Genomic DNA, 13,588 nt, shown 5'->3' on the forward strand with positions numbered 1-13,588 from the left:
CCCGAGCTGGTCACTAGAGTAAAACCTGAGGTCATCACAGAACAAACTGCACAGAAACTGCGAGCAGGTCCCTCATAAACGACTGCTGCTCTCCTTGGATGAGCCTCCAAGGTTCTCAAGCTTGGATCTCAAGCTACCCTACTGAGACACACAAGCCTTTCAGAGCAGGAGGCAGAGCTAAGCAGCATTGTATGGAATATGTGGGAAACCACCACAAACCCATGGCTGTGCCCCCAACCTCCTGCTCCAACAAGTAATTTCTCCCAGCCAGACCTCATTTCCCCCACATTTGTTTGCATTTCAAGCACCTGGTCTCCAGAGGTCAGAGGCTTTTCACCCCAAACCCCAGCAAATCAAAGCCCAAAAGAACAAAGTAAACTCCTTCTTCTGGGGAAGGCTTCTCAGGCCCTCTGGTGAACTCCAATGCTGAGCAAACCCAGCACCTTGACAGCAGGCTTTGTCAGTTCTCCAAAATAACTGCTGGAAATTACTCACCCTTGCTTGCTTCATCCACAGAAGAAAGCTGCTTCTCCTGACATTCAAAGCATAGCTTCATGCTAAGTTCCTCACGGGTTCTGGTCTGGATTACAACCCAAAATAAGCAGCTTCTGTTGGTTTCCTCAGTTCTGAACTACCCCTCCACCAGCAGCTACGAACCCAGCTGGGGACTGTAGAAGGTTGATGCTTGCTCCAGGGGCTACACCTGCAGCACGTTTAGCAGCGGGGCTTGCACTACTGCTGTTCTTTGATCTGGTGACTGGCACTGAGGACAGGAAAGCAGTGGAAGGAATTGTGCCTCCTCTCCACCTCAGCTGCCTAATCACCCGTTTACAGGCAGGTAATGGTCCGTTGATGGTGAGACCTGATGATCTTAGAGGTCTTTCCCAACCTTAATGATTCTGTGATCTGGGAAACACAACCTCTTTCATGAGGAAAGCTCAAGACATTCCTGGTTTCCCCGGGATATGAAAATGTCTTCTGAATAACTGTTTGGGCATTGTGGAAGATGACAAAAGAAACAAAGAACCTGTGCTCATTCTCAAAACCATTTTGTGCTGAGCCTCAGCTTTCATTATTTGTCAGGCTGCTAAATTGTTCTGATGCTCTGTGAAGAGCTTTATCTGCTGGGCTCCCAAAGGCCACGGGGATATGTGCTGTGGTCTAGCCTGGGCAGGCTCAGAACAATACAAACCAGAGCAACAGAGTGTGACAGCTGCTGACAAACAGGCACAGAGCACGATGCCTGAACCAGTGAGTCAAGTACCTGCTCACCTTGGTTAACTTGCCCAGAAAAGTGATCTGGGCCTCTCTACAGAAGAAAGAGACTCGATGTCCCCTACCCTTGAGAAAGCTCAGGTGGGCACAGGATAATCTCTCTGGCTTGCTAAAAACAGCAGAGTTCAGCTGACAGCCAGTACCTGTGCACCTTCTGTGTTGATTTGTTCTTGCCACTCCTCACATGAAAGCTGCAGAAAAACACCTGTACCTTTTTGTGTAAGAGATTACCACTTAGAAGTGCAATGAAAGTGAGAGGGAAGTGGATTTGGAAGCATTCACTGAGCATTATTTTTCCGGTCCCAAAGGAATGCAATAGCAAATCCTAATCTCACAGGTCCCAGCTGTCACTGTGGCACAGCTCCCTGGCTTCTTTCTTTTATTCCCTCCCCCCCCTACAATATTAAGTTAGAATCATGTTTTTTTAGCAGAAATACACAGCAAATGCAGTTGTCTTTATTTTTTCTTGCTGTGCTCTGCACTGGTGAGACCACACTTGGAGTACTGGACTCGGTACTGGGCCCCTCACTATAAGACACGGAGGTGCTGAAGTGTGTCCAGAGAAGGCCAACAGATCTGCTGAAGGGTCTAGAGGACAAGTCTTATAAGCAGTGGCTGAGGGAGCTGGGGTTGTTCAGTGTGCAGAAGAGGAGGCTGAGGGGAGACCTTCTTGCTCTCTACCTGCAAGGAGGCTGAAGCCAGGTGGGTGTCAGTCTCTTCTCTCAAGCAATAGGACAAGCAAAAACAACCTCAGGTTGCACCAGGGGATGTTTAGGTTGGACATTAAGAAAATCTCTTTCACTGAAAGGCTTGCCAAGCCCTGGGACAGGCTGCCCAGGGAATTGGTGGTGTCACCATCCCTGGTGGTATTTGAAAGATGTGGTGCCAAAGGGTTGTGGCTTAGCAGTGGACTTGGTAGTGTTAGCAGCTGGACTTGGTGACCTTCTCCAGCCTGCATGATTCTCTAATTCTATGAATGACACAAGTGTGCTTGTTTTGTGTCCTGGATGGACCACCAAGCAGATGGTGCTGATGTGCTGATAGAGTTTGTCATACTGTGTGGGAACAGCACTTCCTTGCAAGGAATGAGCTGATGAAATAGCATGGCCAGCTAGGGTATGGAAAGCCTCTGAGAAATGCTGAGGATGGGGAAAAACCAAGCTGAGAGCATTAAAGCAGGGACACTCTGCCCTCAAAACGCTGTGATTGCTCTCTGCAAAGACTCACCATTGCAACAACTCTTGCTATTGTGGCTTCCAAAGCCAGCTTTATTTACTAGCTCTTTTTGCCCAGCTACAGAGAACTCATGTCCCTTTAAAGGAGAATTTCCATCATGTCTTTTCTCATTAGTGTATCTTCCAAAACGTTTCCCACGTTCCTGTTTTGACATGCCCAGGTGGAGTTTACACACTTTGGAAGTTCAGCTGTGTTAGCAAATTGCAACAGATTCAGGGGGGTTTAAAATTAAAACGTGGGGGTAATTTGAGCAATCAGCTTCCCACCAAGTGTAAAGCACTATCTCAAATCAGAACCGGTCTGTGCAGAACCGATCTCCTGCAATGTGATACAGGAACACAAAGCAATACTGTGGGGGATACAGTAGATCAAATGGAGAACTTGTTTGACCTGACACAGTTACTCATGGCTCCAGTTCAAGACAGTTTCACTGCTGAATCACAGAATGGTTTGGGTTGGAAGAGGCTTTGAAGATCATCCAGTTCCAACCCCCCTGCCATAGGCAGGGACACCCCTACCAGACCAGGTTGCTCAAGGTCCATCCACCTTGGCTTTGAACACTTCAAGGGTTGGAGCCTCCACAACTTCTCTGGGCAGGATGTTCTTCCTCATATAACAAAATATTACTAATAATGGAAACAGATGTAATCACAAAGCAAACCAGAAGAGTGAGATGTGAACTTTGGTGTAGTCTTTGTACAAGCAGGAAGATCAGGCACCAGTTTCTCTCCTGGGCCTTTAATGTTTGCTCAGGTATCTTGCCCAGCGTTAGTCTGACATGCTTAGTGATTTCCAGATCTGCCTTTTTATTAATCCATTCATGCTCATAAATAGGTTCACAGAATCATCTGGGTTGGAAAAGACCTTTAAGATCATGAGGTCCAACCATTCTCTAACTCTACCAAGTCTGATGCTAAACCATGACCCTCAGTGCCACATTTCTGCATCTTTTCAACACCTCCAGGGCTGGTGATTCAGTCTCCACCTAAGGGAGCCTGCACCAGTGCTTGACAACCCTCTCAGTGAAGAAGTTTCCTCTAATATCCAACCTAAACCTCCCCTGGGGCAACTTGAGGCCATTTCCTCTCATTCTAAAACAGGTTTAAAACGTATTGGTTACCACTACTGCATACCTCTGTTCCAGTTCATGACCTGCTCTCATCAGTCCTCTCCCAGTCTCACCAGCGTGTCTGCTGAGAGTTGGGCTTGGTCAGAAGGTTGTATCAGAGCTGGATGTGCCTTTGTACTTGCTCACAGGTCTGTGCTCATCGGATAACTGCATTATATTCTAATGAAGGTTTATTCAATCCCCTTGTCCAGATCTCTGATAAATATATTGAAGAGCATGGGGCCCAGCACTGATCCCTGGGGAACACCACTGGTGACTGGCTGCCAGATGGATGTGGCACCATTCACCACCACTCTCTGGGATCAACCCTCCAGCCAGCTCCTAACCCAGACTGCTGCTGTCCAAGCTATGGACAGGAGTTTCCTGTGGGGGACGGTGTCAAAGGCCTTGCTGAGGTCCAGGTAGACTACATCCACAGGCTTCTCCACATCCACCAGGCAGTCACCTGATCATGGAAGGAGATCAGGTTGGTCAGGCAGGACCTGCTCTTCCTAAATCCATGCTGGCTAGGCCTGATCCCTTGGCCATCCTGTAAGTGCTGTGTTATTGCACTCAGGATGATCTGTTCCATGATCTTGCTTGGCACTGAGGTCAGGCTACGCTTTCAAGAACTCTTGCTTGAAGAAGGTCCAGTCCTCCTGGATCCAGGGCTGTTTCCCAAGGTACCTTCTGAGCTAGTTCCTGCATCAAGTCAACACTTACTGATCTGGAATAAGACAACAGTCCTTTTAGGATGGATTAACCCAGCTTCTCCTTACCTCAGAGCTTCTAATACTTCCCTCACTGGGCTTTCAATATTCCCTGAACATGTGCAAACTCTGGGTGCTCAGAAGGAATCAGTAAGGGCTGGTGACTCATCTCTCCTTCCCTCAAATGGTTTTCAAGATCAAAACATCAGTTAAAGAGTACAGAAGCAAAACAGCTCAACAGAGCTTTCTAAACCCAAGCTTTAAATCTAAACGTGTAACAAGCTCCTTTGAGGATCTCAACCAGAGTTTGTCAGTGCCACAGCACAGCTCCATCACCTGGGTCAAAGCAGGAGCAGTAAATGGCAGGAGCAGTAAATGGCAGGAGCAGACCATTCCTCTCTATTCAGACGAGCACACACTAGGTGCACTGAGAGTGCCCACACTAACAGGGCTTTAAACTAGTTTCGAAGGGGGAAGGGGCTGAAGAGAGTCCTCTCAGACAAGAGTCTGGGGGCGACAAGCTAGAGTTGGAGGTGAAACCAGCAGCCCAGCTGAAGTGCATGTACACTAATGCACGAAGCATGGGTAACAAACAGGAGGAGCTGGAAGCCTTGATGCAGCAGGAAAATTATGATATAGTTGCCATCACAGAGACGTGGTGGGACGACTCACACAACTGGAGCGCTGCAATTGACGGTTACAAGCTCTTCAGGAGAGACAGGCGAGGAAGAAGGGGTGGAGGGGTGGCCCTGTACATCAGAAAGACACTAGATGCCATTGAGATGGAGATTAGGGATGATCGGGTTGAATGCTTGTGGATAAGAATTAGAGGGAAGACCAGCAGGGCAGACACCCTGGTTGGAGTCTGTTATAGACCACCCAACCAGGAGGAAGATGTTGACGAAGCATTCTATAGGCAGCTTAGGGCTGTCTCAAGATCTCCGGACCTTGTTCTCATGGGCGACTTCAACCTGCCTGACATCTGCTGGGAACTCAACACGGCAGAGAGGAGACAGTCTAGAAGGTTTTTAGAATGCATGGAGGACAGCTTCTTATCCCAGGTGCTGCGAGAGCCTACCAGGGGCAAGGCTATGCTTGACCTCCTCTTCACCAACAGGGAAGGACTGGTGGGTGATGTGGTGGTTGGAGGGTGTTTGGGGTCCAGTGACCACGAGATAATTGAATTCTTGGTTTTTGGTCAAGCCAAGAGGGGCGGCAAGAAGACCTCCACTCTGGACTTCCGGAGGGCAGACTTTGGGTTACTCAAGGAACTAATTCAGAGGGTTCCTTGGGATAAAGTCCTTAAAAACAAAGGGGTCCAGGAGAGCTGGACCTACTTCAATGAAGAATTGTTGAAGGCTCAGGGACAGGCTGTGCCAATGTGCCGGAAGATGAGCCGCCGGGGCAGACGGCCAGCCTGGATGGTTCATGAACTTTTAATGGAACTGAGGGAAAAAAAGAGGGTGTATCACATTTGGAAGCGAGGGGAGGCAACCCACAGAATGTTTAAGGATGTTGCTAGGTCTTGTAGGAAGAGAATTAGGGAGGCAAAAGCACACTTGGAACTTAAACTGGCCTCTACTGTGAAGGACAACAAAAAGTCCTTCTATAAATACATTAATAGTAAGAGGAAGGGGAAGGAAAACCTCCACTCCTTGGTGGACACGGAGGGGAACATTGTAACCAAGGATAAGGAAAAGGCAGAGATACTTAACACCTTCTTTGCCTCAATTTTTACTAGAAGGGCAGAACGTCTTCCTGACAGCTGGCCTGCAGAGCTGGCAGAAGGAGCCAGGGAGCTGCACAGTTTCCCTATGTTCCATGAGGCGGTAGTTGGAACTCTCCTTAGCAGCTTGGATCCCCACAAGTCCATGGCACCAGATGGGATTCATCCTAGGGTGCTGAGAGAGCTGGCAGATGAGCTGGCCAAGCCACTCTCCATAATTTTCCAGCAGTCCTGGCTCACTGGCGAGGTCCCAGAGGACTGGAAGCTGGCCAACGTGGTGCCCATCCATAAGAAGGGCCGGTTGGATGAGCCAGGGAATTACAGGCCTGTCAGCCTGACCTCAGTGCCAGGCAAGATCATGGAACAGGTCATCCTGAGTTCAATAACACAACACTTACAGGATGGCCAAGGGATCAGGCCTAGCCAGCATGGATTTAGGAAGGGCAGGTCCTGCCTGACCAACCTGATCTCCTTCTATGATCAGGTGACTGCCTGGTGGATGTGGGGAGGCCTGTTGATGTAGTCTACCTGGACCTCAGCAAGGCCTTTGACACCGTCCCCCATAGCAAACTGCTGGCCAAGCTGTCAGCCCATGGCTTGGACGGGAGCACACTGCGATGGGTTAGGAACTGGCTGGAGGGCCGAGCCCAGAGAGTGGTGGTGAATGGTGCCACATCCAGCTGGCAACCAGTCACTAGTGGTGTGCCCCAAGGATCAGTGCTGGGCCCTGTGCTCTTTAACATCTTTATTGATGATCTGGATGAGGGCATTGAGTCCATCATCAGTAAATTTGCTGACGACACCAAGCTGGGGGCAAGAGTTGATCTGCTGGAGGGTAGAGAGGCTCTGCAGAGAGACCTGGACAGGCTGGACAGATGGGCAGAATCCAACGGCATGAGATTTAACACATCCAAATGCCGGGTTCTGCACATTGGCCACAACAACCCCAGGCAGTGCTACAGGCTGGGGTCAGAGTGGCTGGAGAGCAGCCAGGCAGAGAGGGATCTGGGGGTGCTGGTTGATGGTAGGCTTAACATGAGCCTGCAGTGTGCCCAGGCAGCCAAGAGGGCCAATGGCATCCTGGCCTGCATCAAGAACAGTGTGGCCAGCAGGAGCAGGGAGGTCATTCTGCCCCTGTACACTGCACTGGTGAGGCCACACCTCGAGTACTGTGTCCAGTTCTGGGCCCCTCAGTTTAGGAAGGATGTTGACTTGCTGGAACGAGTCCAGAGAAGAGCAACAAAGTTGGTGAGGGGTTTGGAACACAAGCCCTATGAGGAGAGGCTGAGGGAGCTGGGGCTGCTTAGCCTGGAGAAGAGGAGGCTCAGGGGTGACCTTATCACTCTCTACAACTACCTGAAGGGAGGTTGTAGACAGGCTGATGATGGTCTCTTCTCCCAGGCACCCAGTACCAGAACAAGAGGACACAGTCTCAGGCTGCGCCAGGGGAGGTTCAGGTTGGATGTTAGGAAGAAGTTCTATACAGAAAGAGTGATTGCGCTATGGAATGGGTTGCCCGGGGAGGTGGTGGAGTCGCCGTCATTGAAGGTGTTCAGAAGGAGACTTGACGGGGTGCTTGGTGCCATGGGTTAGCTGTTTGGGTGGGTTGGATTGGTTGATGGGTTGGACACGATGATCTTGAAGGTCTCTTCCAACCTGGTTTGGTTTATTCTAATAAAGGTTTATTCTAAAGGTTTATTCTAACCAAGGTGATAGAACATTGCAGTGGAGAGCTATCTCTGCTTTAGCCAAGCTTACAGAGCTGAGCACAGCAGACAAAACAGGGAGCAAGGAAGAGAGGAAAACAAGACCACAAAAGGTTGGACAGCAGAGACAGAAAGTGTTGCTGCTAGTGCTTCTCTAGAGAGCTTCGGGGTTTAAACTGCTCTCAAAGCCCTTGTGTGCAGCAAGGGAACACAGTGAACCATTCCAGCAGCAGTGTGTGAACTCTGGAGAACTGAGCACCCAGCAGTACTGCTGCAGGAGCTGTCAGCTTGCACCGTGGCTGCTAACACTCCTGCATGGGCCAAAGGGAAACAACTAGGTACTGGCATACAAAACCCCCAGGGAGGCTGGAACAGGCCTGTTTGCTGTGTGTGTGCAGCTGGAATATTACAGAAACCAATTGCAGAAAACCAGCTCCTGCATTGGCAGCCCAGAGGGCAGCTGTGTGCCAGCTGCAGCCAAAGCAGGGAGAGCAGCAACAGAGGGAGGAGATTCTGCCCCTCTGCTCTGCTCTGCTGAGACCCCATCTGCAACACTGCCTCCAATTCTGGGGCCCCCAGCACAAGAAGGACCTGGAGGTGCTGGAGAGGGTCCAGAGGAGCCCACCAGGATGATCAGAGGGCTGCAGAACCTCCCCTGTAGGGACAGGCTGGGAGAGTTGGGGCTGTTCAGCATGAAGAAGCCTCCGGGGAGACCTCAGAGCAGCCTTCCAGTACCTGAAGGGGCTGCAAGAGAGCTGAGGAGGGACTTTTGACAAGGGCTGGGAGTGCCAGGACAAGGGACAATGGCTTTGAGCTGGAAGACTGGAGATGAGGAAGAAATCCTTGACAGTGAGGCTGGTGAGACACTGGCACAGGTTGCCCAGGGAGACTGTGGATGTTCTCTCCCTGGAGGTGTTCCAGGCCAGGTTGGATGAGGCCTTGGGCAACCCGGGCTGGTGGGAGGTGTCCCTGCCCATGGCAGGGGTTGGAACTGGAAGATCTTTAAGGTCCCTTCCAACCCAAACCATGCCAGGACTCTATGAGCTTGCAATGACTTTCTGAAAACTTCACATGGTTCAAGCTGAATTAATGGACAAATGAAAAAATCATTTTTGCCGCTTGCAACTCAGTTTCTTAATGTCTCAGTGTCAGCTGTGCTAAGGACTAATCACATCAAAATTAACTTAATATTAAAGACCACAAAAATAGCAAAATATTGATAACCAAAGCTAATGTGCTTATTAGAGATCAGAAGGTATAAATGGTAAGTACTCGTGTGAAGCCCAGGCTGGATGAGGCTCTGTCCAGCCTGATCTAGTGTGGGGTGTCCCTGCCCATGGCAGGGGGGTTGGAACTAGATGATCCTTGTGGTCCCTTCCAACCCTGACTGATACTATGAAACGCAGCCAAGCTTCTTCAGCCTCATGAAAAAGCCTATGGAAAGGAAAAGCAAACCAAGGCTCTCTCTCTTTGGGATGAGTAAAGAGCCAAAGTTAGTCTCCATGTGCCCTGAAATGAATCTTCTGCCTTAGTTTTCACCACAAATGAAGATTCTGAGTATTAGGGCAAAAGAAGCTAATAAAAAGGGCAGCAGAAAAGGGAAGTGGAAGTTATCACACACATGGCCAGCCCAAAGTCCAAGAGCTGATGCATTCAGAGACACGTTCAGAGACACAGAGATGTGGAAGCCACAGCAGGCAATCTTCAGTCCAGAATGCTGGAATAGCCAGCCTGGGAAACGGCAAGCCAGGGGGAAGAGATCTGGAATGAAGCTGTAGAACCAGAACAGTCTAGATGCAGAACAGCAAAGGCAGTCCTCATCCCTTGGGATATGGAAAGAAAGAGAAACCCAGGATCAGCCAACATGAACTTGAGAAACATACAAAGTGCTGAAAGCAGTCTGAAGGAGGAATAAAAAGGCCTGGAAAGAGAAAGAGAAAATGGGACAAGTTTGGGGGTGGTTGCAGTTTGTTGGGTTTTTTGCTTTCAGAAAGGCAGATTATTCTAGGATGATGAATATTTCATTATCTGCCTTTGATTAGGTTACTAATTTTCTAGACAAATGAAATAGAGTCATCTATCAGGTCTTCAATCAAAATGTGATTAGGTGTCATGTGGGAAAAATTAGATAGGCTGGAGAAGGTGATTAGGAAAAAGCTGTGAAGAGGGTAAGGTATGGTTTAACAGGTTGTGTTCAGGGTCTGGAAGGAAATAACTCGCAGGGTTCATGAAAGATTGATCTTGGGACTGCTACCATTCAATACATTAGCTAGCAATTCCAGCACAAAATTTAGGACCCTGCTATTGAATTATGCTGCTGCCACAGAGCTGGAGGGAGGGCAGCAGTGTGCAGCATCTGGGCAAACCATGCAAAGCATCATTATGACCTGCTCCTGAAAAGGAAGTGCAGTAACAGCAGATAGCAGCGTGCTGGGTTTGAGCGGCCAGGTTGTGCCAGGGGTGGAGAGATTCTGTGAGAATCTGCTAGAAGCTTCCTCCGTGTCTGGCACAGCCAAAGCCAGACAGCTCCAAGATGCACTTGCCACTGGCTGAGGCTGAGCCCACCAGTGAGAGTTGTAGTGCCTCTGGGATAACGTATTTAAGAAGGGGGTAAAAACCAAACCATCAACTACTGCAGGAAAGAGGAGTGAGAATATGTGAGAGAAATAACTCTCCAGACACAAAGCTCAGTAAAGAAAGAGAGGGAGGAGGTGCTCCAGGTGTCAGAGCAGGGGAAGAGGGTGCGAGGAGTCCTCTCATCGAGAAGGAAGGAGCAGCAAAGACCATGTATGAAGAATTGACCACAACTCCCATTGCTCATCCCCCTGTGCCACTGAGGGGGTGGAGGCAGAGAAAACCAGGACAAAGCTGGGCCCAGGAAGCAGGGAGGGGTGAGGGGAAGGGGTTTTTGAAGATTTGATTTTATTTGTTGTTATCCTACTTTTACTTGATTGGTAATAAATTAAACTAGCTTCACCAAGCCAAGTCTCTTTTGCCCCTGGCAAAGTCACCTCTCCCTTGAAACTTTCACTCTATCCTTCTCTACCCTCTCCAGGAGGAGAGGCTTTGATGGGCACCTGGCATCCAGCCAGGGTCAAGCCACCCCGATCAGGGAATATATTTTCCAACAGAGACAGATTAGGCATCAATGATATTCCACAAGACTACTAACATCTAAATTTGAATCACAGAACCACAGAACCATTCAGGTTGGAAAAGAGCCTCAGGATCATCAAGTCCAACCCAGAACCCTGCTCTACAGGGCTCATCGTATCCCCAAGCACCACATCCAACCCACTTTAAAACACATCCAGGGTTGGTGACTCCACCACCTCCCTGGGCAGCACATTCCAACCCCTGACCACTCTTGCCATGAAAAAATGTTTCCTAATGTGCAGTCTAAACCAACCCAGTGGCAGCTTGAGGCCATTCCCTCTTGTTCTGTCACTAACTACCTGTGAGATGTTCACTCACATTCAAAAAAAAAGGTTAATTCCAATGGGAACAGTCAAAAGAAAAGCTTTTCTGGCCTGGCACAGGAAATGGGCTGCTATTTCCTGAGAGAGACTGGTTCACTAATTAACAAATATGAAAAGGAACCGGTACCTTGTACAGTTTTTCAGCTACACATTGTCCAAAGGAGGAAGAAGAGTGCCCTAAGATAAAGTTGGTGCAAAAGACAAGATCTACAAAATCAGATACCAAATACATTCAATCTGGAAAGCAGAAGCCAGAATGGGGTTTACCAATACCAGAGGAGTGAGGTTTTGGAACAGGTTCTTCGCACAGCGTGGGACCTGCCCCACTCCTAATGAGCTAATGCTGGAGCCTGAAGAGCTCACAGAAAGAACCTGCACTTCACTGTCCCCAGTAGAGAGGGTGGCCTGAACGGCACAGGCAGCTGCCTCCAGTCCACTCTTCCTAGTACCCTGAAACAGAGCGAGGAGCCCCAGGACTAAGAAGAGCACAGGCTGGCGTCACTGTTTAACTCAGAGGAATGAGATTGAGAGTTGAGGTGGAATGGCAGATGGGGTTGATGCTAACGACAGGTTTTACTTGGTTGTGCTTATAAATTACATGATAAAGGAACAACAATTAACTGTTGACTTTGTGCACAAGTATTAGAGATCACCTGTCAATCCAGCATTAATCACTGGCTTGTAGCACCCAAGCTGGTTAAGTGGGATCCTGAGCTCTTAGTTTAGTGTTCCCTCATCACTCCATTTCTAGAGAGATTAGGATTACTTTCCGTAGTATACAACCATTATTTCCTGAGATGACCCAACCATTTGTTATTGCACCTTAAAATGAAACCAGAAAATTTCCTCTTCCCCATCTAATGAGGTTTGGAGATCATGCTAACATGCCCGAGCAAGGGAGTGCAAAGCTCATGCCTTGCATTCTATTCTTAACCAACACTGCCGTGACTTTTCTGGGAAGCAACACAAATAATAATCACCCTCTGTGCAGGGTGCTTTTCATCTTCAAAGTGCTTTACAAATATTTACTGCTAGCTAATGTGGGGGGGAAAAAGCATGATTTAAGGCCAGCTTCTGATAGCGCGTGTGACAAAATTAATGTCATTTAAATCGAGCCTGTTTGTGTTTAATAGGATAGAATTCCAGTACTTTAGTTTAAACACTATTGTTCCATTAAAAGCCAATTACAGAAATTCAGCTTTCCTTGAATTTATAGAGCACAGCTTTTCCTTTTCAAAAAGATCTATCTAAATGCTTCATCCGAATTTAGTCTCCATAATTCTAACTAATTGTGTAAGAGCCCTTTCAGCCAGATGCTTAATGCAATTCGTCACGAGCAAGCCCAGCCCCGACCCCACGGCAGTACCGCCCGCGGGCAGCAGATGGCGCGCAAGACGTGTCCATGCCATGCAATGCCCGGGCAGGGAGCGCTGTGCCCTGCCTGCCCGGCCCAGCCCTCTGCAGGGAGCTCCCCGCCAGGGCCCTGCGCGGCTCCGCAGCGATTAGCAGAGCTCAGCCGTGCAACTCAGCTCAACCGAGAGTTTCTTTACACTGAAACCAGTAGGGGGTTCATTTACAGGTGCAAAAATACAGTGTCAGTATCATGGTAAGTATATTTTTTCTGTACTAAACACAGAATCACAGAATGGTTTGGATCAGAAGGGGCCTTTTTAAAGGTCATCTAATGCAGCCCCCCTGTCTAGGTCATGTTGTTCCAATATGCAGAGCAGCATTTAAGTATTTTCCATTCAGGATGCGAAAATAACTTTTGGGTTTGAATTTTCACAGGCAAACCCTAACAGGTCCTTTGCTGATCATTCTGTATTTAAAATAAAACACAACAGGTTGGAGACCACCAAAATAAACACTTTTGAAAGAACTTTTAAATACTGCCACAAAAAGCAATCACGTGAATTACCTTACAATGTACTGGCTCAGAGAGCATCACTGCTGCAGGGTTTTTTCTCTGAAGCTTTGAATCTGCTGCAAATTAACCCATTTTACAGGTGTTCAGTTTATGTGCAGTTTCCTTTGCTAGAGATCAAGCATCTTTTCTGAACCCAAATGGGAGAACACAGTTTGTGGCTTGTCTGCATCCACATGAGAAACCAGCAGCAGTCAGGGAAGGAAGCAGTGGGATGTGATAACTAAATAACCACAGCCACTAGTTGGTAAGATCATGGATGCTCTCACGGGCAACAAAAGGGTTTGCAAAGCCATTCCCACTGGCACAGATTTTAACAGCTGAAAATACAAAATGTGGAGCCTGCCCCTCAGCCCAAGCACTCAGCTCTATCACATCACAGAATTTAGAGCAGCCACAGAGCGGCCATGGCTGCAGGCTGGCT

This window comes from Melanerpes formicivorus, unplaced genomic scaffold (genome assembly GCF_026170545.1).
Source record: "Melanerpes formicivorus ecotype bairdi unplaced genomic scaffold, bMelFor1.0.p_v2 SCAF_41, whole genome shotgun sequence".
Classification (NCBI taxonomy): Eukaryota; Metazoa; Chordata; class Aves; order Piciformes; family Picidae; genus Melanerpes; species Melanerpes formicivorus.